Genomic DNA, 14,373 nt, shown 5'->3' with positions numbered 1-14,373 from the left:
CCCAAGTTTTGCAGTCTGGTGCTCTTTCTGTGGTTGCACAACAAGGGCAACTAACTAGTGCAGTATCGTGCAGAAAAGTTGCCCTTGTGCAGTGCAGTTTATTGAGAATTAAATTAGTACTCAGAGTAGCACATGGCCTCTCAAGCACTTGATACACATTAGATGTGACATTTGGGCGAGGTGATTTACTAATAGTTCCACAAGACATCACATCACTGGAGTTCTCTACCACTCAGCTGGGCTTTTCTGGTTTACAAACTGCTACTTAGTCCAAGGGTGAATTTCGACCTTCAGAAACAAAGTATTCTGGTGATGACTTTCTTCTCAAAGGTGCTTGGAGATTGGTTGACATTCTCTACTGATCCCTCAGTGCACTTATCCGTTGGTCCACGTTCAGCGACCACATGAGAGTCACGTGTAGGGCAGACCCCATGTCTACCACTACATCCCTCAAGTGTCCCGGGGACACAGGAACACCAAGGTCAAGTGCAATTGCTTTGGCATGCAGTGATTATCCCCTCTGAACCCTAAATGGCTTTGATTTTATTTTCCCCCAAGAGCAGGTCCCTGATTTCCAAGTCAGTGTTTGCCACTGAAGTTTGATTTGCCAGGATAGGAACCATTGACCTTGTCTGGAGGCCTGGGATAAACATCTGAGGAAAGTATGAAGCCAAGAATGATGCAAGGCCGTTCTTTTCAGAACAGACCAATTGTGGCTAGGCTTAGTGTGGGATTTTCCTGACACACTTCTCTACCCGGGCCTTCACACTTGATCTTTGGTTAATTACAAGCTGCCCACATGTGTAAGGGAGCAGGTCACCCATCAGATTGCCAAGCTCTTAATCCAGATGATCCAAACACTGTGCATGCACCAACCATCCTGATGTGAATGAAGTTGTCTGAGACTTAACTGCCGGCTCATGGCGCTGATAATAGCTCAGCACTGCTTTTCCGTGACTCTAACTTAAAACTTCAGAGTTTTAATGGCTGCTACTTGGTGCCATCTTAAAGAAGCTCCCGACTCCTTTCCCATCTTTGGCTTTGTTGAGGGGCCTGTGCTTTTAGCTGTTACAGATAGTTCCAGGGCTTTCCTGTGCTCTGAACTTTTTTCTGGTGGGCTGAGGACAGAACCCAGGGCCTTTTGCTCACCAGAAGTGCTTCCACTGAGCTCAGCCCCAGCCCTGAGCTTTATTAATAAGTTTGATCAATTAGTTACACATAGGAGTAGCTACTTACTAGTGTAACTAAAGTGACCTCAGAAAGGAGTCAGGTCTCAGCTGGAAGCAGGAAGGCTTACTGGTCTTGCATATCAGCGAAACTGTTAAGCCTTCTTGGTTTGCATCTTGACAACAGGTAAATTGCTCCCGCTGAAGGATGAGTGCAGTTGCCCAAATCTGCTGTGTAAAACACACAGAAATGGCAAGGATATGTACTTTTGCTGACAAACCCAATTCCATAGCCCAGGACTATTTGGTTTAGAAGGCCACTTAATGTAGAGAGCAGCCTCCAATTAATTGGAAGGAATGATTCTCATAGTTTGGCCAGCCAAGTGGTGCACGCCTGTAATCCTAGCACTCAGGAGGCTGAGGCATGAGAATCAATGTGTGGTCCCACATAGCTACTCTTGAGGCTGAGGCAGGAAGATCACAAGTTCAAGGCCAGCCTGGGCAATTTAGTGAGATGGTCTCAAAAAATAAAAAGGCTGAGGATGTAGCTCATTGGCAGAGTGCCGCCTGGGTCTGACCCTCAGTATAGGTCGAGGGAGATCTTCACTGAAGACCTAATTCAGAAAAATAAACATTGGAAGACAAGATAGGCTGATGAACTGCCATGCAAAGCCCGACCCTTGTTTTGTAATCCAGTTCAAACTCAGGTTTCCACACTAGAATGGCACAGCCTGTTTTAGCAACACAATTCCCATTCCCCCCAGCTCCTGGGAAATGTGCTTGCTGATTCCTTAAATAATATAAAATTCCCCTTTCTAGGGCTGATTCACTATTTGTGTGATTGTGTAATTCCTGAATTCCTTCTGGTACATCTTCAATCCTGTTATTTATAACAGAAGAGCTTCTTCCTTTCCTCTTAAAAACCATTGTAAACCAGCCACTCTAACCGTGATTCATGGGGAAAATCCTAGATAAGCAGCAGTTAGCTGTATTTTAAAAAGTGTGGTCAGAGCAGCCTTTTCACCTAGTAAAATAATTTTTTTTAAATGAATCTAATCTTTAGGAAGAACATTCTTTCTTCACCATCTACTTTGTTGTTGTTTTTTAAGAAGGGGTCTTGCTATGTCGTTCAGACTGGCCTTGAACTCACTCTGTAGCCAAGGCTGGTCTTGAACTCAAAGCGATCCTCCTGCCTCAGCCTAGAATTACAGGCCAGGCATGCGCCACCATTCCCAGTGAGGTTTGAGTTTTTAAAAGCTTAGCCAATAAACTACAGCGGACCCTCAAGTTAGACTGGCCTGACATTCCAACAACTTGGGTTAGATTAATGGAAGATTCATCTGCCTCTGACTATCTATAGCATGTACCCAGGACAGATCTCAGCTGTATTGACTTAGTTCAATAAGCCTCGGTAACTGATCGAGTTTGTAAGTCAAAGGACCACTGTATTTTGAAACACAAGGATACATGTATACTTGCTTAAAATGACTTCTTTTAGATAGCCTTTCAATAGGTATTATCTTAGCTGTTTCCAGTATCTCTGGGAAGATTTATAGAAAACACTCAAATCATTATACTTTTTTTTTTGGTAGTGCTGGGCATCAAACTCAGGGCCTTGTGTATCTTAGGCAAATGCTCTATTAATGAACAGTGCCTGCACCTCTGACTTCCTCTGTTTTTTTTTTTTTTTTTTAAAGACAGGGTTTCCTCACATTGTTAAAAACATCTTTGAACTCACTTATGTGGCCCAGGTGGGCCTCAGACTTGCAGCCATCCTCCTGCCTCAGACTCTCCAGTACTGGGATAAGGGTGTCATCATGCCTGGCTCCAATTTCCTGCTTCTTGAAAACTAAACTAAGAACATTGTTAGTAGTAGATTTCTCTGGTTTTGCAAAAAATATCCTCTTATGGATTTGATTCTGAAACCTGGTTTAAGTAGAAAGCTTCAAGTTGTAAACATCTTGCTAAATTAACACCATAAATGATGGATTAGGCGCAGTGACAGTTAATTATTTCCTCCTAAAGAAGAGCTCACCTCCTCCTCAGGTGGATTGGTGCAACTGGCAGTGCTTGGAGCTGATTGGTTGATTTCATGATAGCAGCCATCTTTCACCCTTTTTATTCCTAAATGCATGGATTTGGGCCTTTTCTTTCTTTTTTCCAAGAACCGACTTTTTTTGGGTTCCTGTTGCATGGAGTATTGTTTTCCACCTTTTAACTTTCAGTCTATGAGTTTCTTTTTGAATTAAGTGTGTTTCTTGTATGCAGCATATTGTTAGATCTTGCTTCTTGACACATTTTGCAAGTTTATTTCTTTTGATTGGCGAATTGAGACCATTAATATTGATGGTTATAATATATGTATTGATTTATCCTTGTGATGACTTTTTCTTTTTGTTGGATTGTCCCTCTTTGAATTTAATCTTTTGTTGTGTCCAATGGATTCATTCTGCTGGGCTTCCTGAGGTTGTGATCCTCATTGTCTTTTCCTAGGATATTGTTTAAAATTTTGTGGAGTGCTGGGTTGGTATTCATGAGGTTCCTAAAGTGCTGTTTGTCATGAAAGTATCTCATTTCTCTGTCAATTTTGAAAGATAGTTTTGCAGAGTACGTCAGTCTGGGTTGGAGGTTGTTTTCCTTTAGGGCTTGAAATAAGTCACTCCATGCCATTCTTGCCTTGTGAGTTTGTGTTGAGAAGTCTGCTGTGATTCTGATAGGCTTTCCTTTATATGTGATTTGTTTCTTTTCTCTATCTGCTCATAGAATTTTGTTCTGTTGAGTTTCTGGAATCTTAACTATCATATTCCTATGTGTAGATTTTATTTGATCACAGCTAGTTGGAGTCTTTTATGCATCACTTATGTGTATGTCACATTCTGTTCCCCTATGTGGGAAGTTTTCTGCCATTACTTCTGTGAACAGTTTTTTTTTTTTATTTCATGTGCATGCTCTCCTATTTTCTCCATTGACTCTGATAAGTTTTATGATATTCTTTCTTTGCATCATTGAGCAGCTGCTGAATTGATTCATTATGGTCCCTTACTATTTTTAAGAAATTTTTCTGGACACTAATTGCAATCCTATCTTCTATATCTGAAATTCTGTCCTCACATTGGCTCATTCTGCTGCATAAATTTTAATTTTAGTTTGTTTTTTTTTTTTTGTACCAGGGATTCAACTTGGGACTTTGTGCTTGTGAGGCAGGCAATGGGACTACTGATCTAAAGCCATTGTCCCATTTTTTCTTTTTTTTTTGGTACCAGGGATCAAACTCAGGACCTTTCACTTGCGAGGCAGGCAGCAGAACCACTGAGCTAAATCCCCTGCCCTTAATGGAGCTTTTAATCTTCTGGAAATCTGTTGTTGGCATCTGTTTTATGGACTCCATTTGTTTCCTATGTTGAGTTTCCATCATGTTCTTCAGCTCCTTTACTTTTTTTTTTTAGAATCTGTGTCCACTCTGGATCTATTAATCATGTTTTGTACTATGGGCACAATCTCTGCTGTTATCTGAGAAGTTACTTCTGATTTTATTTTTTTCCAGGTCATCCTTCATTGCTAGTTCAGGGAATCCAGGTGGTTGAGTATCAGATTGTTCTATCTCGTTTCCCTTTGGGGTTACCTGAGGTGATATGGAAATCTGGTTTTGTGACTTACGTGCATATCTTCTCATTTCAACAGATGCAGCCTGCTGTGCCTTTGTTGAGGCAACTTTTTGCTCACACAGTTTTCTTCAATTCTCAGCAGGCCACTGAGCAGCCTTTACTCTGCTGCTCACCAGTACATCAATTCCTAGATTCAGAATGGTGGCCTTCTGGACCCCTGAGCTGACCTGTTGTCTGGGTGGGCTTCTGGCTGGGGCCTGTGCACACTTGGGATGGTATCTAGGTGTGCTTCTTGCTGGGGCCCCTATGCAGCTATTTTCTGGGAGGGCTTTTGTCTGACAGCTACGTACCCCAGTTTTTGTTGTCTGTGCAGGCTTCTGGTTAGGGTCTCCATGCACTTATCAATGGTATTAGGGCAAGACTCTGCCTGTTTGATTGTGTAATTTTTTTCCAAGTAGGCCTTTGGCTATGGCTGATGGTATAGTGGGACTCTGGCTGAAGCTTTTGTGCCTGTGCAGCTCTTTTCTGGGTTGGCCTTTGGCTAGGGCAGTGTGCCCGTGTCTCTGGGGCAGGACCATGGCTGGGATCTGACTGTAGCCACACCACTCTGGTCCACACAGCTGCTTCCTGGGATCTGCGTGCACTATGGATGGTATGGTGGGCCTCTGGTTTGAAGTAACCTTCTGTATAGGACCCTACAAAGTAGGGTCCTGTTGAACCTCCTGAGCAGGGAGACTGCTGGACTCCAGAGGACAAAAATCAACAACTGTACAATGTACCAAAGGAGGATTACCAAGAGGGAAAATTCTCCCATGTTTTCACAGAAAGCAACCTGGTCAAGCAAGACTGTGCCCCATTCTGGCAGCTGATACTGACAGAGGAGCTGAGAGGCTCCATACATGGTTCCAAAAGTACTTAATTGTCCTTGATAGACAACGAGGTTAATTTTGATTAATGCTGGAATCATGTTAACTTGGCCTTAAACACCCAGCAGAAAACTATAACCAAAAGATGTATAAAAACAATATAGTGCCAGGGATTTAGCTTAGTGGCACTGTACCTGCCTTGCAAGTGCAAGGTCCTGAGTTTGATCCCCAGTACTTAAAACAAACAAATAAACATAACAATAGAAAGGGGCTCCAATCCCTGACTCCTTTTAGCAATTTCTAGCTACAGAGGTAGCTCAACATTGTTATAGTTCAGTGAGGCTGAAAACTATGGTAAAAACTATAAAAGTTCAACAAGAGTCTTAAAGTTCTTTAGCTATAATTGCACTTCAAAACCACCAACCACTCCATTTTAGAACTGAAACTAAAAGCACCTATGGGAAGAAATATCAGACTTATAGATAACCTCCATCAGTAGTGGGGCTGTAAGAGCCAGCAGGTTACAATTGCTATTTTAGTCCCTTAAGACCAATTTCTAGATGTGGCTCTTTGCCCAACCTGCCTTTTCATTCTAGTGTTCGTGCTTTGATTATACATGCTCAAATTTCTTGGAAAATTTGTTTATTCTTCCCTAGAGGCTGCCAGACTGCAAATGATCATACAAATAGAACCAACAACAAAATGTGCCAGACCCCTTTTTATTGGGCTTCACTAGCTCACCCTTGTAAATGGAGTTCATAACTGCTAAACTGCAACATGACTTCTAGCCAAGGCCCATTAGATTAGCTGTCTGGAAAGGACCCCTGACTGTGGTCTCCACTATGCTGATCTCTCTCAGCTCAAAGCAACTAGATGGAAACTATGCCCCTTCTCCCTGAACCACAGTTAGGATATCTCTTCAGATGGTGGAATATTATAGACAGCTAAGTTGGTTAAATATTATAGCAGTCAGATAGGGCTGGGCCCTCGAGAGAATCAATGCAGAAAATAACATATTACAACTGTGGCTAGAGGTGCACTCACTGAAGGTATAGTTTCAAGGCAAAGAAAAATGACTACACCCACTTACTTCCCCCAGCAGTGAACAACAGTGATTGATATTCTAAATAGGCATCAATCCCCTTGGGAGGGAGGCCAAAAACCTCCCTAGCCCATTCCCTCTGGGAAAATCCTTGTTCCTTCCATGTATGCTTACTACATAACTTGCTTCCCCATTTGATCTGTTTAATCAGTATTATCTAAGTGTCTATATTTGTAATCTTATTAGTTGACCACAGTTTTGTTCCACCTCATACCCAGCTTGTGATTTTCCGTTGGATCTGTATTATCTAGGTGATGTTATTTGTAATCCTGTTCATTGACTATAGTTTCATTCCACTTTATACTTACCTCTCCTTGTGGCTTTGCTCTGTAAAGCTCCCTTGAAAAGTGGGTCTGCGGGGAACCCACTTTCTCGGCCCCCTTCTGTTTTAGACTGAAGCTCTCTTTCATTAAATTCTTCCTACTCTTACCCTCTGTTTTTCCCAGAATGCCTTCTTCAGTTTGGAGAGCATGAACTCAGTGTGTTGGACATTTAGCAGGGTGGGGGCTATGCTACTTCCCTTATATTATTTGGAGGTCTATAGATCATCCCTCTATCATACACTGTGTATCAGTAGAACTTTCAAATTTTTTGTTACTAATTAATTTAAATTTTTATTTTTAGGGTTTTGTTTTTCATAATACAAGGAGAAAGCCTGTCAGGTACTCATGTCCAATTTCAAGATTATCATGGAAATTAAGTAGTTAAGTTTGGAGAGTTCCAGAAATGCAGATCAGCACAGATCCTTCTGTGCATGCAGTTCCCAAAGGAAAGTTCTGTCCCGCTTAGCACCATGAAACTGGGTGCAGGGTTTCCTGAAGAATCGCCCACAAAACCAGAGACAGTGTCTCCCTGTAGCCACTTTTCCACAGAGCCAGAGCTGTGTGACCTCTTGCTGCTGTAGTTTCTCAAAACGATCATATTTCACAGCCTGTATCAACGCGGGTTTGTAAAAGAAACAAGGTTTTCTTTGAAACTCCTGTTCCTGCTTGACCAGAAAAGTAAAATCCAGTCTACTTTTAGGATCTTGTGGGCTAATAAAAAAAACAACCCTTCTCATTTTTATGTAGAAGGCTTTTGTATCAACTTATCAGTCTTGATGTAGAAGTACAGTATATTCTGAAAGAAGAGAATTAGGATTAATAAGTAGGCCATTCCTGCTTTTCACATTTGTGATGCAGAAAATTCTAATTAGTGGAGCTGGGTAAATAGAAGATTCTAAATCCTATAATGAGGAAGTGCTAGTTAAATATTTTTAAAAACAGTACTTGTTTATTTTATTATTCATATCAAATATATTACCTATCGTATATATGTGAAAACTTACACATTTTGGTCTATTACCATGTATGCTTGGATATGTCAATACACAGATATTACTAAACAAGACCAGGAGATTTATTTTATATTTATAGGCTATTATTCAGTTAAAAGGTTAGAGAGATGAAGGGAATTTAGACTGATATTTTCATATGCTACATAGCCAAAAAGCATTTCTACATTTCCTTTTCAGTGGCAAGCATACAAAAATCTGTTTGCATTTTTGCCTGTACATATTATATGACCTAAGAAATACAGGCTGTATGCTTGTTTGTAAATCATGAATTAAGTGTATAGTGAAATAGTTGGATTCTCCAGATTTTCAGTAGTAGCTATTGTCCATACGGATCTACTGAGCAAATGAAACATGCTACAAGTGTCAAATACATACCAAAATGAGACAAGGCGATACTTTTACATTTGATTATATGTTGAAGTGATAACATTTGGAACATATCGTGTTAAGAAAAATGTTCTGAAAATAAATTTCATTAAAAAAGTTAAATATGGTTACTAGAAGATTGAAAATTATGTATAAAGTTTATATTATATTTCTTTTTTTCCCTCATTGAGTTTATTGGTACATTTTAGGTATACAGTGCAGATCATCATTGGGATCTTGTACCTTTACATGACAGGTCTTGGTTCTCAGTTTTTCCCCCTTGTCCCTGCCCTACCTTTAGACCCTCCTCCCGTCCTCATTTACAAAAACTTTATTTCCATTTTTCCAATTTCTCATATTTTATATTTCGATTACATATTACTGCCTCAAACACATTATGTTTAGATCTTTCACCTTTTGTCAAGTTACCTCACTAATGCTTGCTTCTGAAGACTTTTCACAGAGGTCTGCACTTTCTTGAAGCATCCACTTAATTTCACACATTAAAAATTTCATTGGAATCCCTTCAAGAATTTTCTCATCTCAGAGGTTTTATTTATAACAAGTCACTTTGAGTTCACTTCAGGTTCCGTGAGCATAAAGTTGCACAGCTATGGACAGAGGCTGTCTTCCTTGGGAACGGGCACCTCCTTGTGGTCGTACTTAATATAGCCACTTACTCAATGCTGTAGGTTTTTTTCTTTTCTTCCCTATTAAGTTTATTGGTACTGTAAGTGTTTTAAAATTCTGAAGAAGGCAAATATTTACCTAATATGTTTGAAAGAGAAAGAACTAAGACCAATGGTAAAGATGTTCATTTCTCTGCAGCATATTCTTTCATTAATCAGCTTTTATCAGTTTGGGGCTTTTTTTGTTGTTGATGTTGTTAAGCAGTGGTAAGGTAGAGATAGTTTAATAAGACCGTTCTGATTTGGGGTGCTTTTAAAATCGAAAAGCTCTGCTTTGAGCTTTTATTTTTTTCTCCAAAAGTTTTCAACTGAGGTTTTTGTAGCCATTATAAAAGTAAGACTTCTATTTAATTTTGTCCTTTTTTGTGTGTAAAATTTGAGGGTGTTTAAATTATTTAATATATTCAAGTAAGCTTCATTAGATAAATGAGGAAAAAGAGGTATATAAACAAGTCATATTACATTCTCAAGAACTGATTTTATTTTTATTTTTAATTAATTTATTTATTTTGGTACCAGATTGAACTCAGGACCTTGTGCTTGCAAGGCAGGCGGCGGAACCACTGAGCTAAATCCTCAGCCCCTTAAGAACTGATTTTAAATGGGGTGGGATGGCACAGGCCTGTTTAATACAGAACTCTGGGAGGCGGAGGCAGGGAAATGAAAAATTTGAGCCTAGCTGGGGCACCTTTGTGATTTAACAAAACACTATCTCAAAATCAACCAACTAACCAACCAACCAACCAACCAACCAAGCCAACCATGGAATCAGAAACACTCCTTGGGGATGTAGTTCAATCTCCAGTAATTGGGGGTGGGAATGGGAGGTAAGAACTGATTTTAGTTATATTGGAAACACACAAGAAAACATTGTTGAAAGGCTCTGGATTGTCGATTTCTTGTTTTATATATTTCTTCTTGATGTATTATATATACACATGAAGATTAATTATTCATCTGTTCCTCACCACATTTCATTTTCAAAGCCTGCCAAAAATAACCAGTACATTAGTGAGATCTTTATACTAAGAACAAAATGTATTCTTCCTGGTTCAGAGTTACCTTAACTAAATTCAGCAAAAACAATTAAGATATGAGTTAATATCCAGCCAATTAGTTAATTCTCCAAAGCATGTTTTTCCTTTTCAAGATGAGGTAAGGATAGTTACGAGTGGTTATAAAAAAAATGGGTCAATTGGATTTCCTTTAAATGTGGGCACCTTGGCCACCCATTTCTAAAATTGTTCTTGGGGTGGGGGATTTGGCTCAGTGGTTCCACTGCCTGCCTCGCAAGTGCAAGGGCCAGAGTTGGATCTTTGGTACAAAAAAATAAAAACAAAACAAAAAAAACCCAACTGTGATTGAAGGTGATTTATTCATATTACCTTATTGGTACCCAATAATAATATGAAAAGTCATTTTGATTATGAAAACAAAAACCAAATACAAGTCTTTATTGAAAGACAAACAAAAACAAGGAGCTAGGCAGCCAAATCCATCCTAAGAAAGGAAACATGATAAGTGGCCTACTCCATTAGCAAAAGGAACCAAAATTTACCCAAATGGACAGCAAAGGGCTAAAATAATTGCTTCATTCTTATGAAAAGACTATTGTCTGTTACTTATTAATTAAAATGCTTTTTTGAGTTCCTATGTGGTAATAGACTTTTAGATTACTGCATTTAATATTACAAAGCATTATTTTTCATTAACTATTTAATTAAATGTTAAAGGAACTTTATGCCAACTTTATTCAAGGCAGAGCCATAAAGGGATATAAAGAAAAAGTAAATTGGATGGTGAAATAGCAAATAGGAAGCCAAGTACACAAATAATGTTAATATATTCACTACATAAAAAAGCTCTTTCTATATATTTTACTGGGTTTCTAACATAATATTTTATTTATTTTTTTCTTTTTATTGAGTTTATTGGCACAATCTAGGTATATAATACAGTTACATTCATTACTGGGATCCTGTACCTTTACATAATAGGTCTTGATTCTAATTTTTCCCTTTGTCCCTGCTCTCCCTTCACCCTCTCCTCCCCTCCCCATTTACAAACACTTTATTTCCATTTTTTCAATTTCTCATATTTTTTTCTTCTCCCTTATTACCTTTCCCACACCCTTCCCACTTTCCCTACACCTTTAGCCCTTTACTTCCTATTTCACATTATTAATTATCTCATTAGGATCCTGTGTACTATTATAGTTTTTCACACCAGAGAAACCATTCGGTATTTCAGTTAAAGAAATCTCTGTATGAACATTAAAAATAGGGAATCCTAAAATAAAACTAAAAAGGAAAGTAAAAGAGAAAAGACAATGATGTAAGATTAAAATAATCCTTAATTCTGAAGATGAAAATGGTCCCTTAACATATTTTAATTGTTTCTTGCTCTTGTAGTCTTATCTTATTCTTTTTTTTCATTATTTAGAGAATACTTTATTAGTTTCTGTAATCAAACCCACATAGATATGACCTTACATATTTAATACAGTGCATTACCCCTGTACAAATGGAAAAAAATTAACATTTCTAGACCAATATGGCTGTCCAATTCTGTACAATGCCAACTCAACACAGTAAATTGGGATGACTTTTTCCAAAGTTGGCAGCACCGTTAAAGTTTCCAAAAATTCAAATTTTATATATATATGTATATATATTTATTTATATTTATGTACAAAGACCAATAATAGCAGTATGTTATGCATCAATAGCAGCAACAGCTTTTACAGGTTCTGCAGTCATCTAAACAAAATTATAGACATTCAGCACATTGCATTAAAAAAAAACCCCCCAAAACAAAGAAAAGAATAATATCCAGAAAACAGAAAAGTTCTGTTGCTGTTGTGGTACCTGGCACCATTTTTAAAATTAGCATCTTAATCATCATGTGGAAAGAGAACATTCTAGAGTAATATCATTAAATATAGCTCTGATAAAGCATGGTCACTACTATGTATCATAAAGCAGGTACAAGATATTTTACATTCACAGAGGTATGATACAGTACCATCCTACATCAATAATACTAGAATCAGTTTTGGCTTGAAATTTGCTTTGTCTGCAAATAAGATTGCTACACCTGCTTTTTTCTGGGGTCCTGTCACATGGAGAATTGTTTTCTATCCTTTCACTTTCAGTCTATGGGCTTCTTTTTGCACTAGGTGTGTTTCTTGTATACAACATATTGTTGGATTTTGCTTCTTATTTCATTTTGCCAGTCTATTTCTCTTGATTGGTGAGTTGAGGCCATTGACCTTGATGGGTTATAACTGATATGTACTGACTTATTAACGACATGTTTTTAGCCTTTTATTAACATAATATTTTATATTCAGGTATGTATACCTAAGTCTTATTTCCTCCACTATCTTATATGGTTCTTAATGGTACCAATTAATCATTCAATGTCTGGAACAGTATAAGTACTCAGTAAATAGTTCTTGAATAAATCAGCTAATGAATGAATGAATAAATGAGCAAATGGTTCTCTTTCTATTCTTGTACATTTATTCATTCACATAAAATATATGGCAAGTCTTTATTGAAAAATAATAACTAGAAGAGCCAACCAAACTTTTGAGAATTATAAAGGAGAGTTCATTCATATGGCCTATTCTCTTGTTTCTGTGTTTCTGACTGCTTTTTTATAACAATTTAAACATTTGACACAATGAATTTGGCAGCTTCTAGTCAACTGAAATATTCAAGCAGCAAACTACAAATTTCCTGTTGTTGTCAGTACAAGGAAGTAAAGGGGGTGATTGAAAATATGAATATTATACTCTTGATGATATAAATTCATTCAAACCTGCTTTCCCCAAAAAATTAGCTTTTAGATTTATGATATTTGTTTTTAGTGATAACCATTATTCACTTCTACTTAGCATTTCTAGACATTTGTGTTGTTTCATGGACTCTAGTAAAGCTTTTTGTGTAGAGGGGCCTTGATCCCATGTCCTATTCAAAATAAAGCTGCTGTATTTTTCTTTTGGAAGGGCAGTGTCCATTCAAGTGAAATCTTACAGAAACTGTTGTCCACCATTCAAGTTGTTGCTCTACCCTTGCTGTTTCTGCTTCCCTGATTCATCCTTTGGTGAAAATGAGGCAGTGAGCCCCCGAATTACCTCGTGCGAAGCAGTAGCGGTCACAGTCTCTTGAGAGCGGGCGGCCACCTGACCTCTTTCGGCTGGAACAGTTCAAGCTCTGTGCATGTTTGTCCCAGTCAGGGCGGGCTGTATAAGGACACTGTTGGAGAACGAGGTCCCTGCGCCCCTGCACTTTGTTGGCAACATGTGAGCCTTCAGAGAGATCAGAGTGCAGCTTCCCTCCTTGCTATTCTTTGCTCTCCATGGAAATTTGAGGGCCTCACCTATTTTTAATGAGGCATTGGATGGCTGCATTTGCTATCCTTTTCTTCCGATACAGGAAGCAGGGCTACAGCTCAGGACAAAAGTAGAATCCAGAATTAGAGGAGGTTTCCTAGGAAAAAATTTTACTTGGCATCTTGTAAATAGCTGTTCTCTAGAGAGAGTAATGATTAAGGCAAAGTAAGCATACCGGATATATTTTTTTTCCTGCTATGTCCCACAGTGTTCATAGAAACTGATTAAAACAAATTATTGCAGGTTGTGGAAATAGCATCATGAAAACTTAAACAGCTGGAAGACAGCCTTTGTGGCAAAGACAGAGGCTTTTACAAGAAAGAAAACTTCCTTAAAGAGGTGCAACCAGAGTTACTAAGGGGTTAATCTGCTTTGCGACTGCTGTTCAGCCACGGAAAACATGGGAACCAAAACAGGGACCTCTGCTGTAGGAGAAACAGACACTTAGACCCTAAGAGAGCCAATATCCTGCTTGTCACTGCCAAGGCCTGCAAGTCAGAAGCTTAGCAGAAACAATATTCACTTAGGATCAGACTGAGGACTGGGCTAACGTCAATACATGGGAAAAGGCCAATCTGCTGGAGGATAGCGGCAGTGAGAAGGTAGACTCCATGCGTAGGTGTGGAAATGAAGGGAATGTGGCCTCAAGAGTTCATTATGCAGCAGGTGAGAGCATTGGCAGCGAGGGTCTGGCTTGGGGTTACAGTTCTGTCCTCCATCCTTTGTTTTGAAGGCTGTGGTCCATAAGATGGCCCCATGCGTTTTTGTGTAGCTGGTGAGCTACAGGTAGGCTCTATTTGGGGCAAGTCTATGGAAGAGATCAGATAATAAAAAAATATACAGC

At 38.7% G+C, this 14,373-nt stretch overlaps 1 protein-coding gene across 6 annotated transcripts in view; it reads left to right on the top strand.

The window, feature by feature from the left end:
* The window catches only part of Tmem117 (transmembrane protein 117), a 559,715-nt gene that overhangs the window by 49,163 nt on the left and 496,179 nt on the right, over positions 1-14,373 (top strand). The gene's annotated exons all lie outside the window — the stretch shown is intronic.

The sequence above is a fragment of the Fukomys damarensis genome, unplaced genomic scaffold, assembly GCF_012274545.1.
Source record: "Fukomys damarensis isolate Sample0158 unplaced genomic scaffold, DMR_v1.0_HiC HiC_scaffold_15, whole genome shotgun sequence".
NCBI lineage: Eukaryota > Metazoa > Chordata > Mammalia > Rodentia > Bathyergidae > Fukomys > Fukomys damarensis.
Note: the sequence above shows the minus strand (reverse complement) of the source record. Positions and strands in the feature narration are given on the sequence as shown.